Source organism: Elephas maximus, chromosome 2 (genome assembly GCF_024166365.1).
Source record: "Elephas maximus indicus isolate mEleMax1 chromosome 2, mEleMax1 primary haplotype, whole genome shotgun sequence".
Lineage (NCBI taxonomy): Eukaryota > Metazoa > Chordata > Mammalia > Proboscidea > Elephantidae > Elephas > Elephas maximus.
In genome coordinates, this window is record NC_064820.1 from 134,745,796 (window position 1) to 134,765,322 (window position 19,527).

Below are 19,527 nucleotides of genomic sequence, written 5' to 3' on the forward strand. Positions count from 1 at the left end.
TATCACAGCCAGTGAGTCTCAATAGCTGGAGGGGGAGGAAATGTTTAATTTGAAGACACCCCAGCCCCAGAAGCATGTAGCATATGTACACCCAAAGAAACACAGACTGCCGTCATCTTCTGCCCCTTTAAGAATGACAGGAGTCAAAAATTAAAACAGAGGTCATGCTAAATTTATATTACTGAAATATTCACCATACCAACATCTATGAGCAAGTCATATAACTATAATCATTAACTTGATTGCAAACCCCAATCATAACAATGACATAAATGTAAACTGCAAGTCATCAACAAAAAGCCATGTTCCATTTTAGGCATTTATTTTCATTCAACAAATATTTATTGAGCATTTACCATGTACCAGACACAGTCCTAGGTGCTGGCAATATAAGAGTGAATTCGCCTCAGAAAAGGTATCACCAAGCCTCTTAATATGCTATCTACTTCCATGACCCACAACCTTCTGTAGAGTACTTTTCAAATCGGTTATAAAGGATATTATTTTGTACCTCAAGAAAACCAAGTAATTGATGAGGGGAATGTTCTCTTTAAAAGTATTCCAGCTAATAAATGAGTAACAAATGACAGAATTCTAATATCACCATTATGCAACTCCTAATGAATTAATGGAACTAGGCAAGGATCAACTAAAGTTGCTAACATCACCAAAAAAGACAACTTTTGATCCTCCTGATAGAAGGAAAAAAAAAAAATCAAAACAATCTGATCAAACCTCTGTATCTCACTACCAATTTACAAGAAAGGCAACGGACAGTGTTTTCACTCTTTTTAATTTAATATTTAAAAAAAAACTCATTGCCATCGAGTCAATTCCAAATCATAGCAACCCTACAGGACAGAGTAGAACTGCCCTGCAGGGTTTCCAAGGAGCAGTTAGTGGATTCAAACTGCCAACCTTTCGATTAGCAACCTAGCTCTTAACTACTGCACCAAAAGCGCTCCTAAGACACTACAATTTTTAAATCTGACGCCCTCAAGGTCAGGGACCATGCTTTACTCAACTCTGTCTCCCTAGTACCTACCACAATATATAGCACAGAGTAAACACTGATTAAAAGTTTACTGAATAAATAAGACAATGAACAAATGAATGAACAAAAGAATGAATCAAGAATCACTTAGAGGTTTAGGAAAGCTAAGTTATATGATCATCTCTTGTTCAAATAAAGGAGGAAAGAGGAAGAGGTACAGGTCGGCAATTTACAGCTCTAAGAGATACCGCAAGAAGTGGAGTAACATCTCACCAATCTAAAGGTCATCTCTACTGTAATTTCAACTCTTTCAAAATATAGCTATGAATCAAAAGAAAAAAAATTCACTAAAAGAGGTCACAAAATCCACATTCTGTTCATTAAACAGTATTAGTTGTCACTAAGTCAGCTCCGACTCTTGGCGACCTTATATTCAACAGAATGAAACACGGCCCCACAGTCCTGTGCCATGTTCATGATCACTGGTATGTTTGTAGTAAGGGTTCCTAAAACATCCATTTGGAATCAGTTTACTCTTATTTTAAAATAATTCTAATATGTTAATATTGGAATTCAAATTAAAATGGAAAAATTGAGGTGACTAGTAAAAATATGACAGAACAAGACAAACAACCTTTTAGACCTCAATAAATAACGTACATATCTCTGCATAACAACACATTTCATAATTTTTATCCAAAATGAGAGCTCTAAATCATCAAGAAAAGCTTTGAATATGTTTAGAAAGCACAGGGGGGAGGGGAATACTATGTTGTAAAGTTTATCATTTAAAAAAACAAATAAAAAAATTTTTGGTATAAAGGCTATGGTCCCTAGCACCTATACAGCTCATTCTCTGATAATGCCAGATAAATAAGAAAGTATGAAAGAAATTCAGAATTCAGTGGCTACCTTACCTATAGTTCTCATAAAAAAGTTACATTCTTTCTTCTTAACTACAATTCTAATTTTCTAACTCATATATATGTGTATAACCATATATACAAAACAACATATAATAGTCTACTGCAGGCAAATATCACAAATTTTAAAGGTCCATTCAAGGGTATTGAAGTTTGGGGATTTTAATTGTAAAGCTAACATTGCCAACTCTCACCACAGAAAAGGACTTAGTAATGTAACGGACAATAAACCAGGGCTTCAAACTGGTTGGGTCTGGTTTGACCTCCCACTGAGAATGTACCCTTCCACCCCAGATATACTGAGTCAGAATCTACATTTTAACAAGAGCTCCAGGTGATTCTTACGGATCCTTTATATATACATACGAATCACCTGGGGCTCTTGTTAAACTGTAGATTCAGTATATCTGAGATGAAAATGCTAATTCTCAGCAGGAGGGTCAAACCGGACCAACCATTGGAAGCCCTGCAGTAAGCCATAAACAACAAAGTTAACAACTACAAAATTCTAGAATGAAATATGCAGTGAGTGATAGAAACAAGCTGACAGCACAATCATTTCTTCAAAGACAGAATTTCCTTTTGCCCAGCCCAAATCAAGAGAATCTTAAAGTAAGTGCTACTGAAGGTAGACACAGAATTGATCTAAAGGTACCTTAATCCTCAATATGAGCAGCAGGGTTAAGAGCCTAGATTTTCTTACAGAGATCAATGCCACGTTACCTGAGCAAAAAGAACAGATTCATAACACACTGCAGATTGCATTCACTGAAAAGTGAGGCATCCCTAAATGACTATCTCTAGGTGACAGATCTACAGTAATAAAAATATCATATTGAGAATTATGTTATTGTCATGATATTGCTGGTGTGCAATCAAACTCACAAGCCAATGTAATTCAATAAAGCCCATTTAAATTTTAAGAACTGCTTATTCCTGGAACTCTCGTACACTGCTGGTGGGAATGCAAAATGGTACAGCGGCTCTGGGAAACAGCGGGGAGTTTCTTACAAAGGTAAACATACACTTGCAGTTGACCCAACTATCCAATCCTAAGAACTTACCCAATAGAAATGGAAAATTTAAGTTTACAAAAGACTGTACATTAATGTTTGTGGCAGCTTTATTCATAATCACCAAAAGTTATGGATTAAATTGTGCCCCCCAAAAAGATATGTGGAAGTCTTACCATCTGTACCTGTGAATGTGACCCTTTTTGGACAGGGTTGTTCTTATATTAATGAGGTCATACTGGAGTAGGGTGGGTTCTGAATCTAATCCCTTCTGAGTGTTTTTAGAAAAAAGAAAATAGGGATGTGGAAAGACACACACACAGGGGGAAGACAGACAAGAGGTATATGCCTCTAGGTTCTGGGATAGGCCCAGGAAGGTCAAGGATTGCCAGCAGATACTTGAAAATGAAAGAGACAAAGAAGGACCTTTCCCTAGAGCAAATACCCTGAATTCAGACTTCTAGCCTCCAGAATTGTGACAAAATAAATTTCTGCTCATTGAAGCCACCCACTTATGGTATTTTTGTACAGCAGCACTAGGAAATGAAGATAACTGGAAACAAGTGCTTCAACTGGTGAATGGATAAACATGCTGAGGTACATCTGTACAATGAACTACTTACCAATAGAAAGAAAACTACTGATACATGCTACAACATGAATGAATCTCAAATGCATTATGCTAAGTGAAAGAAGCCAGGCTCAAAGGGTTACATGCCACAAGATTTAATTTACATGATATTCTGGAAAAGGCAAAATTCAGGAACAGAAAATAGATCAGTGATTGCTATGGACTACGGGTAGAAGGAGGAATTGACTACAAAGGGAAAGTATGAGGGAATTTTGGAGGGTGATGGAACTGTTTTGTGTCTTGATGTGAAGGGAGTAAATTGGATTAAATTGTGCTCCCCAATTTACTGCATGTAAATTCTGAAAAAGATAAAAAAAAAAAAAAACTTGTTCAATATAAAAAATATTCTATAAGAAAACCATAACTAACTGAAATGCTAAAAAAACAAAACAGGAATACTTCCTTGAAAAATTTTTCTGGTTAGCCCATAAATGTATTTAAGTACAACTTCTGACACTTAAAAAAAAAAAACTATATGTATGTCTCCATTTTTAAGCCTGAGTAACTAAGTTAGATGCTTGTGATTATTAATGTATTTAAATTGAGACCAATTTATTTGTTTCAAATTTGTCTCTAACAACTATGACAATGCAAACTAAATTGGTTTGGGGTGAGCACCATGCCTCAGAAGGTATTTAATCAAGGTTCTTTTATGTTAAAATATACCCTAATAAAAAAAGATACAATAATTAATCCATCCCATCAACAAATAAGTGATCATTAGAAGCCTATTATGTGCCCAAAGGAGAAAATACAAATGCCAAACAAGACAATCATAATCTCTGCCATCATACAGGTTAAACAAGCAATAGTATAAAGTGTGGTACATACTACAGTAGAATTACAGTGATTTGGGAGCAGGTAGCAAATGCACATAACCTACACATACAAAATCTAAACCTTGTGCCTTTGAGGTGCAGAAGAATGGCTGTCTATGCAGTTCATACGCTCCCATTATAATCTATGCCTTAAAGTGCTTGGTATTTTGGTGAACTCAAAACCATAGTTTAAAAGGCATGCACCACCAGTACTCAACAAGGCACAATCCCCATTACCCTTCAGTGTTTAAGGCTGGAAAGAAAGCAAGGAAGCTAAATACACATAACAGCCTAACCATACATAAGCCATGCAATAATCAATGCCCTAAAGCAAGGTCCTCTTTAAGGAAATATTAGAATATGCAGATTTATTTCTCTCACCTTTCCAGCAAGCAAGAAATTTTTCCAATACAGAACACCACAATTAAAAGTTTCTCTTCCTGAAAATTATTTTTTTAAAGGTGGGGGGAGGGAATGGGGAGAAATGAAAGAAGAGAAGGGAAGGGAAAAAATGAAAGGTGAGAAAAAGAAAAAAAATGAGAGAAGATGGGAAGAGAAACTAAAGGCAAAAAATAAGCCAGGATCTGAATAAAGATTCTTGCAATGAAGTCTCTAAAAATTTTAAACAAAACTTTTAAAGAAATTAAAAGAGACGTTACAAACACACCCCTGCTTCTTTTTGTTATGAAAAAGGAAGCCAAGATGTGTAATAAGGAGGCTGTCTGCAGGTACTTTGCCACGAAGTTATCACGTACAGGGGCTCCCAGAGGACGAAAGAACGTTTGATGAATACTTAAATATGCCAGAGTTACCTGAGTTTTCCATCTCAAGCAACCTAATAACACAAGTCTTCTGGGACCACAGTGGAGCCTATAGGACCAGGGTTTATAACTTCATGTCAAAAAAACAGAAAAGCTTTCAACAACTGTTAAAGAAATGGATACAGATTAAAGTATTTCTTGGTAGGTACATTAATTACCACAAAAAATGTATTAGCATCTTACTGAAACTCCACCTCAGAGGAGTAAGACGCTGAATATTTTCTATCAAAAAACAAGGGATGAATGCAAACTAATGCAGGCTCACAGTCCTTTTTCCAAAGTTCTTGTGGCCAAACATGTTTTAGAATTCAGTACTTGGGGGGATTTTAGACAGGTGATACAGTGTATACATTACATACTTTGCAACAAGCTTCAGAGCTCTGGTCTGGCTCTCCATGAAAGTACCATTCATTGCTAGAATATAAAATATGTATTTCACAGAAATAGAAAATAAACATTACACAGACTGGATGTAAGACAAAAAACATTTTCACTTCCCTTTTTACTAAAGGAAATTCTGAATACAACTTTAACTCAAATATATCACATTCTAATACACTGCCAAGTATACTGCCAGAAGTTGAAACCAAACAAGTTAAAAAAAAGAGATATCACAAAAATTATAAAATGTTCAGAAATCTGCTACTTTTATAAAGTACACTATATCAGAAAGTATATATCTAGTTTCAACTTAAAATTTTATAGTTAATATTTAATAAAACAATTTTCAAAATAAAATTGCAAAATATGAATGTATTCAAAGCATACTTTATCAAGGTAACATACAATGAAAGCAGAATTTACATGTTAAAATCAAAGCTGGTAGAAATGCCCACTCCAGGAGTTTTGCTTTTTTTTTTTTTTTCCTCCAAAGAACACAGGTTTTTTCTCTGATGGTAAAAATAATGCATTATCACTGCAAAAAAACCCAAACAATACACAGGAGTATAAAAACTGTAAAAATAAAAATCATTCCAAACATCATCATTTAGAAATAACTGTCATTAACAAGAGTATCTTTCCAGAGGATAGATGGATTTATTTCTATATATTTAAAACCATGCATACGTACACAAAGATATGAATATGTATAAACCAAAAAAAACCATGCCCATTGTTGTCAAGTTGATTCCAACTCATTGTGACCCTACAGAAAATAGTAGAACTGCCCCATGCAGCTTCCAAGGCTGTAACCTTTACAGAAGCAGACCGCCACACATCTTTCTCCTGCAGAGGCTGGTAGGTTTGAACTGCCAACCTTTCAGCTAGCAGCCAAGCGCTTAACCACTAACCCACCAGGGAAAATGAAAAAGCAGAATGAGTGCTTGAGACAATTTACATTTTTGTTTCCAAGAAAATTCTTATCTTCAAAATTTCTGTACCCTCAATATACGTGAAAGAATAGAATATACATGTGTGTATATAATTTTCTGTACTTTCAATACGTGTAAAATATAAAATACATAAGTATAAATATATATGAATTATATAAATTAAATGTACAAATTTAAAAGAACATATATATGTGTATGTGAGTCACTATGAATCAGAATCGACTCGACGGCACTGGGTTTTGGTTATATATACACATATATTCTTTTCTTTCACATATGTTGAAGGTACAGAAATTTTGAAGATAAGAATTTTCTTGGAAATAAAAACTAAATTGTTTCATGCACTCCATTTGTTTCTACATTTTCATTTCACCAGATCAGGTTCAAAGTTATTTATAGTGTGCAGGCATGCACACAGTGTGCATTTCTGTGTTATTGTCGTTCACTGCTTGAAGAGAGGTAAAAGGATTCATCTGTTTGCTTTACTTTACAAAATAAATAAATAAATAAATAAATAACTCTAGCTAAACTCTTCCAAAGCCTGAGAACACAAATACTTTACAAAAGGTGGCTGGCTGACTGTTTACGGCCTCCTACATCTTGGTCAGAAAGAGCACCATACCAGTAACCAGAATAAGAGAGTTCTACTAACCAGGTAAGCCCTGGTGGTACAGTGGTTAGGAGCTTGGCTGCTAACCAAAGGGTTGGCAATACGAATCCACCAGCTGCTCCTTGGAAACCCTATGGGGCAGCTCTACTCTGTCCTATGGATCACTATGAGTCAGAAACAGCTCGACAGCACCTAACAACACTAACCAGGTTTGTGACTGAGCTTTTCACTCAACCTTCCAATGATTTCTTTCAATTCTAAAATTCTATGATTCATCTCTTCTTCCCGATCCTTCAAATATCTTTCTGCTGCCTTTAAGATGTCTAAAAACTGTCCTTTTCTCCCATTTCACTGGGACTCCATGATTGAAAATAAACCCCTCTTTTGGCAAACTCCACTTCCTCAAGGCATTTATTCTCTACTATGTATAAGGAGTAGAACAATCTGATGAGATCAAAGTTATGGACAAGTTCACAGGGAAGGAGGAACATAACTCAGAAAAAATTTTAAGACATTTACAGATACAAATTTTTAAGTCAAATTAACACAGCTTTACACATTCCATGGAAAAATGTATAAGCTTACAACAGAGTTAACCTATTTTATTGACTGAAAGTTAGTCAATAAGAAACCTAACAGGGTTTTTGGCTCCTAAAGTATTCATACCTGAGCATATTTAAGATAGCAACATGGACGTAGCTTTTTAATCTTTTATTTGTTACATCTACAGCACACTTTAAAAGTTCAAAGTGCATTCGCATGCATTATTTATTTTCACTCTCAAAACAAGTAGATGCAATGGTCACTATTGATTGTCTAACATCCATTTCCCCCATATTCTTCCTTCCCACAACTTTTAAAAAATATTCTCCCATCACCATGTAACTCAGAAAAATGTGACCCCATCTCCACTATTAAGGGTATATCCTGATTAGTCGAAACCAGCCATGATAACCCCATTCCCCTTGCCATGACTAGTTAGGGAAGTGTGCGTATCTAATACAGCACGAAGGGAAAGGCACTCTGGTAGGCTTGTGCAAAAGATTTCCTCGGTCTCCCAAAAAGAGACATACATAACAAGAAAATGCTCTATTCCATCCTCTTGGCAATGCATTTCTAGATGTGATTTTGCTACCAGATTGAGAATGAATCCAACACACAGAGGAGAGCCAAGAAAAATCGCAAAGACAGGCCAGAGCTCTGAAGTACTAGCCTGGAGCCACCCACCCTGTCTCCATAGTTCAATGTGCCATTTTAGCATCTAATGCATTTCAGGTATTGCAATGTGGTGACACTAAGATGAATAGTATATACCATCTTCCTCCCCTTCCCCAACCTAGACCTCCATCTCCTACATATCCTCTCCACTTAGGCTGAGCAAGGCAAGATAGGAGGGTAGACAGTACAAGCTGTTAGACCAGCACTGCTTTGCACCAAGCTCAGGTGTTCATGGTATACATCAAGGGTGCAACATTTCCTCTTCCAAGGGACAACGTCCTCTACCATTCATCCCAGCAGTCCCTACTAAAGCTCAGGAGATGCTGGAATTATAAAGTAGCTCCTCTCCAACCCTGATGCTGCATAAAAGCTGAAAGGTAACACGGAATCAGATCAGAGACATTATCAGAAAATACGTGTGATCACTTGATTAGATAATTAACCTAAGGCATGAAAGGCTATTAGGTTCAGGAATACCTGAATGCATTCATTTATTTATTTATTTCAATCTCTAGGCGGGGGTATAAATTAGGAAAGATGATACCCTCTTTAATATGTTATTAAAATTAACACATATTTAATATGTATTAACCAGTAGCTGCTCAGTTAGTTAAAAAAGGGAATTATAAAATAAACCTACATACCTTAAATATTTTATTGAAACTTAAACATAAAAATATGCATTCATTAGACAATTTTTTCTTCTTCAAATATGAGTAATGATTGAAGTTCTATTTTCTTTCTTACAAAAACTACGCACAGCACATCACCTGTGATTTCCAGTTTCTATTTCTTTAACATGGAAAAAAATCTCACACTGGAAATGCAAGCTTACTGTACAATCCTTTTACAATTTCAGGTATTATTTTCCTAATTGTTTTCTTTTCAGTTCTTTCACTCACATCTGTTTCAATTGCAACTGATTTTAGATACTCATTTTCAAAGCAGCCAACTAAGTTCTCATACAAACAGCATTTTGCCTTATATTTCACTGAATAATATTTCATTAAACATGGACTGTCAGAAGAGTGAACAAATCTGTCTTGGAAAAGTACCGCCAGAATGCTCCTTAGAAGCAAGGATGGCAAGACTCCGTCTCACATACTTTGGACATGTTATCAGGAGAGATCAGTCCCTGGAGAAAGACATCATGCCTGGTAAAGCAGAGGGTCAGCAAAAAAAGAGGAAGACCCTCAGTGATTGTGAGGATGGCGCAAGACAGGGCAATATTTCATTCTGTTGCACATGGGGTCACTATGAGTCGGAACCAACTCAATGGCACCTAACAAAACAAAACCAAACCCACTGCCATCAAGTCGATTCCAACTCATAGGGACCCTGCCTCATCCAAGGAATGGATGGTGGATTCGAACTGCTGACCTTTTGGTTAGCAGCCGTAGCTCTTAACCACTGCACCACCAGGGCTCCCTAACAACAACAACATGTAATTACAACACTGTATACAACTTCCATAAATGGCTAGATACAAACACAAATAAATCTCAGTAAGTAAACAAAAACTGGTGGGGATAAAAGTTCAAGAGCAAACTAGCATCTACTGGCACTCAACGTAGCATGAGCATCAGTCAATAAATTCTATACAGGGAGTGAAGAATATCACTTAATCTGGTGAGTGGGATGAGCAGAGGTCATTTAAGAGAGATTCTCCTGTAACAGGCTCTTCCGAAGAGTCTTTGCTTAGTCTACCCATCAATCAATCCTCTAACAATGCATATACCTCATCAACTTCTGAATGGGGGAGGAAAAAAAGAGGATGATTTGCACATTGCCCAATATGTGCCAGGCATCACACCTTGGCACTTCACCTGAATACCTTGATGAAGAGCATAATGGCAGAGATAATTCTCATGTTTTTTTGTAAATGCAGCTCAGCTAAAGGAAGTAATTCAAGGTAACAAAATCAGCTAAAGAAATGTAATAAACTTAAATACAGCTTAAAATCTGAAATTAAACTAAAGAAAAAAGGCTACAAATTTGTTTAATAAAAAGATCTATCATTAGATTTTACCTAATGCCAGTGAAAGCTATAGAAATTGTGGGCATGATTTAGCCATGAAATTTCATAAATTATAATGATGTAATAATATTACTAATAAGGAAAATGTCCAAAAAGTGTGTCTTATCTCCCAAATACAGACACTTCAAGTTCATTCTTAAGAATTATTTCTTATAACTAAGATGGGGGCGGCAGGTGACAGGAGAGAAGCAATCACTTACTATGGCCTAACAAGAAGTCAATACGCACCTTCCATAGGTCCCATACTAACAGGGAATTCCAAACTTTTATCACTTCCGAATCTCAGCTTTGAGAAGGGAGCTTAAAAAAAGCCTGGCTAACTGCAGCCTCCATTGTGTCTCTAAAAGTTATCTATCCCTGCTTAGCTCTCTCATTCAATATCCTTTCTGATTAGTTCAGAGACACTCCAAAGTCCCTTCACATTAATGGATACCTACTCAATTTCTACACATTAAGGATCCAAAGTATGGTTCTGTCCTGCACATCAGCACAATACTCTGGGGTAGTTTAAATTACCAGAACCATACTTCCTGCTCCTGCAGAATCCCTACAATTAGAAAAATGCCCCAAAACTGCCACTTTCAGAAAAGTTACACCTTAAAGAACCAACACTCACAGATTAACAATGCCAATCAATACCTGTGTCATTTGCTTGAGAAAAGACAAAAAAGGAGGAGAGTGGAAGACGGGGGGGGGGGGGGGGGGGCAGGGGGGGAGATCATTGGTGGCTCAAGTCTTTCAAGCCTGAAAAACCAGATTCAAGCATGCAGTCTGCTACTTCCAAGATCTTGAACAGCTTAAATTCTAGAAGATTCTATTTCCTACTCACAAAATGGGGTTACACCACCTAACTCACAGACTTAACAGTAAAAACATAAAACTACCATTTATGATCCTGGTGTAAACAGAACAGCTAATGCTGTTATTGGGAGGTTCATGGTAACAAAATTTAGTTGTAAGTGCTGTTTGAATTATAGGGGGAGAATAATTAATTTTAAAAAACTCAACCTTCCTTGTAACATAATTCTACAAGGATTTAAAAACTGGTGAGTTAGGGTGATATTCCTCTATATTCTCCTTTGATAATGACTAAGTTTGGATATAAATTATTTTAGAGACATCTGATACTTAAGATGACTAAAAAGCTTATACATATTTACCCGGAAATTTGAAAGTTTCTCATTTTATCATCCCCCTGTTATAGTCAATTTTCTTCATGTGCAGGCTCCTTCCATTTCACATTATCCACAGCAAATGTCACTTAAAATGTACTAACAGTAATGTAACTATCCAATGATCCAATGTGTTGTTAGTTAATATTTCAGCATTCCCTCCTGGGGAGTCTTTTGGGAAACGCTTTGAAACTAAACACTTAATCACCTGTCCCATTCGGAAAAAAATCTGAACCAATAAACTATACCAGAATTATAGTCTATTTCTAGCATGAAGGGGATTAAAAAACGTATCAGGGGAACACAGTGAAGTAACCAAGAGCTTCGTTCTTCCTGAGTCACGTTTTTACAGTCTGTGCTTATTTCATACAAACCCAATTATCAGATCATCAGACACCCATTACCAGACACACCCATAGTCAAATGCAGGTAAAGAAACGAAACAAAGCCATGGACAAACTGTTTAGATGATAGACTTTTCTGCTTTCCTCCTTTAGCATGAATAATAGCAAATGGACTGTTCTGTTTCTTTAACCTTGCTATCCTTATTTTTCTACTTACTCTCTACGGGTATAGGATCTACATACACTTGCACCTTCACACCTTCAACTGACTCATTTTTAATACAAGGCATCTGGACTTCCATGGCCTAATCTCCACCTACTTTCACAGCTTCCTCTTCCACAAAGGCCTCCTAGCACGGCAGCCTTATGCCCAGTTCAACAGGCTTCGAAATACCCAACCGCCATGCCTGTGCTCAGGCTCTTCCAGTCACCTAGAAAACTTTCACTCCCCAGTCCCATTTCACACATTAAAATATTTTAAGCCCAGTTGGAGTGATATAGCTCAAAACTCGTTCATAAACTCCTGCTTAAAACTTAGTATTTCACACACATGCTTCCATGCACCTCTAATAAATCCCACAGGTGTCTTCTGTTGCAATTATTTCTTAACATGTCTGCTTCTCCCTTGAGGGCGGCTACTGGGTCTCATTCATCTTTATATTCTACCCCCTCCTCCATCGTCAACGGAGTAAAGGGCCCTCGCACATATTAAAAGTCTGGTCGAATTAAGCTAGTCCTTGATTCTAATTCCGATTTTATTTTGAAGAAAGTAATAAATGACTTTCAATTTTGTAAGTTTGTTAACATAGTGTTAATGCTTGCAAACCTAACAATGCAATAATTACGTAATGCATTAATGTTTAAGCTGATGAGTATCAGAGAATGTCACTGAGTACAATAAGTCATCAGTAAAAGATAATCATTTCCCAAGATCCCTTCTAAAGAAAGTCTCCTACACCTCAACATTAAACTTTCTGTCCCCCACTCTGGAAAGTACTACTTCTACCTGATGCATACCCGGAAATGTAAGCTCATTGGAACCAAAAGTGTCCATACATTCTGCAAAAAATCTATGCCAAAGCCATGCAATGTGTTTGATAACAGCTTTCTTCCAATGCCTGTAAATAAAACTTTCACCTTTTGTGTAACTACAAAGATTAACATATACAATATGAAGATCATTTACTTTAGCTCAGGATATACACTTGAAGGAAAGTTTGGGACAATTATAAAATACATTAAGCACATTTTCAAAAAACAAAATTAAAAAAGGCAAACAAAAACCCAGCTTGTTAAGAATGTCACAACCCAGATCTGACTTTTGTTGAAAAACGTTTCCTTAAACTGTTCTCAAACCTAATTCCAATTTATAATTACAATTTTTGTGATATTTTTCTTTCACAATTTATTTATAAGAAAAACCAATATTCTCCAAAGAAACACACATGACCTTAAAAATTAAACATTTTTAATTAAAAAGAGTATTGCAACTTATAGTTTACCTCAACATCTCTTACTATCTGTGGGCAAGTGTCATTCCTGCCATTAATTTCTTAACTTACCAAAAATAAGTTGACTTCTAATTTTTCAATGTAGATGTTCTTACAAAGGTTAAAAAGGGGACACTGCCTGACCAGCCTGGGGTACTCATTACAAAAGAGTTAAAGCTAGTTCACAATATGTAGCAACAGTAGTTATCTCCCAGACTGCCTCTCCCACCCATTAACTTTTCCTCCTTCCGTGAAACATGAGGTGGGAGAACTGGAATGATCATGACATAGGCCTAATACCCCCACGAGCACACACAAATCTCCATCACCACCCCGCTGAAAAGAAATGTGGGGGCTGTGTACCAAGTGAGCGGACAATTCTGTCACTTCCCCCCGCCCCGCATGTAGGATAAACAAACAAACCTGCACTGTAACAGTAACCATCACAGTAATTTTGTTAACCCCGACTAATGCCTTGGTTAAGTTTTGAGCTAAATCAAAAGCTCTACCCAATAGGCAAGACCCTGTCCCCCTTAAAAACAAACACCCCAACGGGAAGTTTACCCCTGAACTGAATGCTGGCCCTAGTCACCTCCTTCCAGCACACCGATGCCTGTCCCCCTCCTTCCCAAAGCTCCCTCCCACTCAGAAGATAATTGTCTGAACACAATCAAGGAGCGCAGGGCGCTGCACTCCAACAAACCCCTCGCGAAAGTAGCCCCCGCCTTTTCCCAGCTCGCCCACCTCCCACCCGTCCCCACTCAGGCAACTTTTGCACCGAGCCCGGCCCGCCGCCCCGGTCCCCCTCCCCGCTCAGCGAGCCCTCCGCGCCCTCATCCCCCGACCGCGGCCCCTCCAGTCCGCGCCTCCGCGCCGCCCGCCCGGGTCCTCGTCCACCCCGAGGTCCCCATCCGCGGCGCCGCCCCCGCCGCACCCCACCCACCCAGCCGGGGACCCTCGCCCACCCAGCCCCACCCGCGAAGGAGGAAGCCGCGGCCGTGCCGAGGCTGCCGCCGGGCCGGAGCAGCCGAGCGGCCGCCCGGGCGCGAACGCGGAGGAAGCTTTACCTTAGAGGCGCGGCCACAAGCGAGGTCGGTCCCGGGCGCGGGCGGCGCCCCTGGGTCAGTCAGTCAGCCGCGGCGGGGCAGCGGCAGCACATCACATTCGCCGACGGCCCGGGGAGGAAAGCGAGCCAGGCAGGGAGGGAGCGAGCGAGGTAGGGGGGAAGGAAGCAGCTAGAGAGGTAACGCAGCTCGGCTCGGGCTCGTACTCTGCGCTCGCGTCGGTGCCTCCTACCGCCGCCGCTGGCCGGAGAGTCGCCGCCCGGGCCGCTGCTGTCGCCACCGATGCAGCCGAGAATGAATGCACAGCGACGCCTCACTTATCCGGAGGTCAAACATCCTTCTACCTCGGGCATCCGGATCGTCGCCGGACCCGGAAGTGAACACATGGAAAAAAAAAAAATGTATAAAAGGAAAGCGTCTCTCTAGCGGCGGCGGCCCCCGGGCTGCCCGCATCAGCGAAAAGAGCCGAGCAGAGCCGAAGATTGCACCGACCTGTTCAGATTGGTCGGCTCCCGGACCGGAAGAAAGGCAGCGTGCTCATTGGCTGGCAAGGCCTATAAAAGCCAATCCACCCACCCACTCCTGCTCAGCACGAGTAGTTCCTGAGGGCTTGTGAGTAGTAGTAGGTACGGGTGCGTTTCCGTGGATGAGCCCATGGGAGGGACGTGTACCGAGGTCTACGTATAATGCTGGGGAAAAAAAATCCTCCCATGATTTAAGAGATTAGAAAATCCGCCGCTTGAGAGAGCAGAGAGCCGTTCTGCCAAGTCAGAAGGTGCCCAAGCTTTCCAGGGTCTGCACAGGGCTCCAGGTCCCTAGGATTCGTAGGGCTTGTCCTGAGAAAGTGTGATATCAATATACACTAAGATTGCCCCCTCCTTTTTTTTTTTTTTTTTTGTGACCTCAGTGTTGTATCAGGGATTCAACTGCTTGGAAATAAGAATTGTAGCTGACGTGTTCATATTCTCTTGCTGTCTGGCAAACACCCCGTGTGAGCTCAGGTAGTCCTCTGAATTACATAACATGATAGCTTTATCTCAGTTTTTCAGATCAACTTGAAGTTCCAAGATGTTATGCATCGCTCAGGTTATCAAGTTGTAGAACTCAAGGGAACCGATGTTTTATGACTCCACTTTGCAGTTCACACTGCCCACGTTAAAAAAAAAAAAAAAAAAAAAGACAGATTATGGTCCTTTTCTCCTTGTAGTTGGTTGACTGGCATGAAAAAAGATAGGTCTTCTTGAAAGATCTTGTCTGTGAAAGCTAAATCCACTATGGAAGCATTATAGAAGACTCTGAAACTAGTATTTTTTAATTGTTATTTGGCTCTTAGGCTGGGTTCTCTAGAGAAGCAAAACCAGTAAAGTATACACATACACAGAGAGATTTATATCAAAGAAACGGCTCAAGCGGTTGTAGAGGCTGGAACGTCCCAAGTTCATGGACCAGGATAAAGGCTTCTCCTAATTCACATAGCCACAGGGGCTGGCGAACCTGAGCTGGGCAGGTCAGAGAGTAGGGCTGTTGTTCCCGGGCTGTGAAGGAATCCCAAGATTGACGGATAAGCTGCTAGCTCAAGTCCCAAGAACCAGAGGTCAGACGAACAGCAGGCAGCTGCAGGATCCAGAGCAGGCAAAAGCCAGAAAGTCCACTTATATTTGATGCAGGCCACACACCCAAGGAAACTCCCTTTCAACTGATTGGCTACTCACAGCAGATCATGTCATGGAGGTGATCACATATAAACACTGAGAATCATGGCCCAGCCAAGTTGACACACAATCCTAACCATCACACTTGCCAAAAATCAAGCATTAAAGAATGTGTGAAGAAAAACCATAGCCTCATGCTTTCTTAAAAATGTCCATTCATTTATTAAGCATATGTTTATATTCTTGGTTCTCTCAATGTATCAAGAAGCTTGAGCCTTGAAATTCTCTTTCACACACACAAAGATGAAAAACTTAAAAGCTCCCATGAAACAAATACACCTTAAAATAACAAAGGACTTGTTTCATTCTCCCTCCCTATTTTACGAAATTGTAACCTTTGAAGGGATGCCTTTTTTGTTTGTTTGTTTATTTTTTAATCCTCTTAACCAACTGGACGTTAACAAGTAACTGGTAGCACCAGTCTTAGAGGAAGCAGTAATGAGAGCACTGGGCCTGTGCTTGGCACATCCCCATCATTGTGCAACAGACCCAAAAGTACTTAGGATTTATGCATGCTTAGACTTGGGAATAATTGCCCTAGTCAAATGGCAATTCCAACATTTCTGAACTCTCCCAGACCCCAATACTAGGCAGGAAACAAAGTTAGCCCTATCTCACAGGATGAAGAAATGTCTACAATACAGGGAACTCTAATATATAAACATCCAAATACTGCCATCAACTCTCAACAAACCATCCTTCACTCTCTGCTTCCAAAAATTGTTTGTATAAAAAAAACAACTACCTACCCCTCAAAATTTCGGTAAATGCTTAAGAAATATGAGTATATAAATATCTGATCAAATTATATTCTAAAATTAGATGAATGGGAATAAGTGCTTACATTTTTTAACACCTCAGTAAAGATTTTTTTTTTCCAATTAAAATTTGGCCTAGAAACACCTATGGATTAGATTGGTAAGTATACTAGGTAGGAACCCAATTAAATTTTCATATAATTCCATTAATTTGTAAGAAAAAAAATTAGCAACATGAAAACAGTTTATGTAAATGGAGGAAAGGCCAAACTATAGTCGTCTCAACCAAAACTCTTTGTATTATACCATGATGTCACAACATAAGCAGACAGATCATACTTTTCCATCTCCTACAGTACAAATTACAGATGCAAATACCTGGCATTGCCATTCTTCACGTATTTATATTTCATTAATTTCTCCAAAGCAGTTCTTACATTTTTTAGTACTCAGAACTTTATTTGGTTGAATTTATTTATAGCTCTATAAACCCTGGTGGCACAGTGGTTAAGAGCTACAGCTGCTAACCAAAAGGTCAGCAGTTCAAGTCCACCAGGCTCTCCTTGGAAACCTATGGGGCAGTTCTACTCTGTCCTCTAGGGTCGCTATGAGTCAGAATCAACTCGACGACAATGGTTATAAACCAAAAAACTCATTGCCATTGAGTCAGTTCTGACTCATAGTGACCCTAGAGGACAGGGCAGAACTGTCCCATAGAGTTTCCAAAGAGCAGCTGGTGGATTTGAATTTCTGAACTTTTGGTTAGTAGCCAAATGTTTAACCACCATAAGTAAATATTTGCTCCATCATTTAGGGACGCAACAACTGTAATGATTACTATGGAAAACAGGAAAAAAGAACAACAGAAGCTTTACCCATATATTTGCATAAAAATTTTTAAAAAGTTACCTCGAAATGACTACAGCCTGAGATTATCATGAAGTTCTTGGGGGGGGGAAGGTTTGCAGAATGTCTTAAATCCCTTAACTTCACTTCTGAGCCTATGTAAACATTCCACTGTATTTATTACATGTTTTGCTTCTTCACTTTCACTATTTCTCTCCCTCTCACTGCTCTGCTCCCTAACCCAGCTGCCCCCCAACACACATACACACAGACATGGAAAGAATACAGGATTAAGGCCTTTGATTAGGTTTTTAAGGAAGAAAACAATTCCATTTCCTCTTTCTCCCACCTAAAATCTTAGTTTATTTAAAAAAAAAAAAAAACCAAAACCACTGCCGTCGAGTCAATTCTGACTCATAGCAACCCTATAGGGCAGACTAGAACTGCCTGATAGAGTGTCCAGGGAGCACCAGGCAGATGCAAACTGTCTATCTTTTGGTTAGGAGCCATAGCACTTAACCACTATGCCACCAGGGTTTCCTTACAGCTTTAGAGGACGGAAAAGGGCCAATTTTACTTGCCACAGAGTCTACATACCGTTCTCTCAAACAAAGCACTTGTAGGACATACAGAGAAAGCATTTTGTCAACAGAGAAATTTGATAAATACAAGCTCCCAATGTACCCTAAAAATACGACAGCATTAACCCACAGGTTTACACTATAATCATTTTCTTCCCCCTCCCTCTCACCCCAGTTTATACTATTAAAATGCTCTCCTAAACCAAACTTGGAGCACTAGTGGCATAGCGGTTAAGAGCTCAGCTGCTAACCAAAAGGCTGGGAGTTCAAATCCACCAGCCACTGCTTGGAAACCCTATGGGGCAGTCCTACTCTGTCCTATAAGGTCACTCTGAGTCAGAATAGACAAGACACACCTAACAACAACAAACCAAACTTGTTCTGCACAAATTGATCAAGAAATAGCAAAAGTAAAAAACCAACAAAAAATGCAAAAAAGCACAAAAGATTAATCTAGCACTCTACTTTGTTGATGTCTTATACTGGTATTAAATATGTGGCCAATATGGCTGAGTTAAGTTATTCCATATGATTCTAACAATGACCCTATGAAATAATTGGGCAACAATTATTGTTATTCCTCTATTAGAAATGAGGGACAATGACCTCAAATAGGTTAAATGATTTCCCCAAGGTTACATACAATTCAGTGCCAGAAACAAGACTGATATATGAATTTATTTGAAATGATGATGTGATAAGTGACAACCTGTTAAATATAAAATACTAAAAGTGTGAAGTTATTTACTAAAATTTTTCCAGGTAAAACGGGAGGAACATTTTTCTTCTTTTTTTTTTTTTTTTTCATTTTAACTGAAATGGGGAGCCTAACATGGTAATTTACTAGTTGACACAGGGATGAGGGCTGAGACATCACCACATGATACCTATTTCTTTCTATTTCAACATTACCTTTAAGGAAAAGTGCCTGGAAGAAAGATGTAATTAAGAAAAAAGTAAATGGTCAAGTAGAAACAGGAAGAATGAAAAATGAGACATTGTAGCAGTAACCTGGGGCCAAAACAGAGAAACATGATTTACTAAATCAAAAAAAAAAACCAAACCGGGAGCTGTCCAGTTGTTTCTGACTCATATCGACCCTATAGGACATAGTAGAACTGCCCATGGGGTTTCCAAGGAGCACCTGGTGGATTTGAACC

The 19,527-nt window shown here is 38.9% G+C and overlaps 1 protein-coding gene across 5 annotated transcripts in view; it reads right to left on the reverse strand.

Moving 5' to 3' along the window:
- CSNK1G3 (casein kinase 1 gamma 3) overlaps positions 1-14,918 on the reverse strand; it is a 153,027-nt gene extending 138,109 nt beyond the window's left edge. For 2 of the 5 annotated variants that reach the window (XM_049873573.1, XM_049873571.1), the window contains exon 1: positions 14,474-14,916. The gene's annotated coding sequence lies outside the window, so the exon portion shown is untranslated. Of the gene's footprint in view, positions 1-14,473 lie in introns of all 5 variants that reach the window. The other 3 variants (XM_049873570.1, XM_049873567.1, XM_049873572.1) reach the window with 3 other exon arrangements.
- Between the last annotated feature and the right edge of the window lie 4,609 nt (positions 14,919-19,527).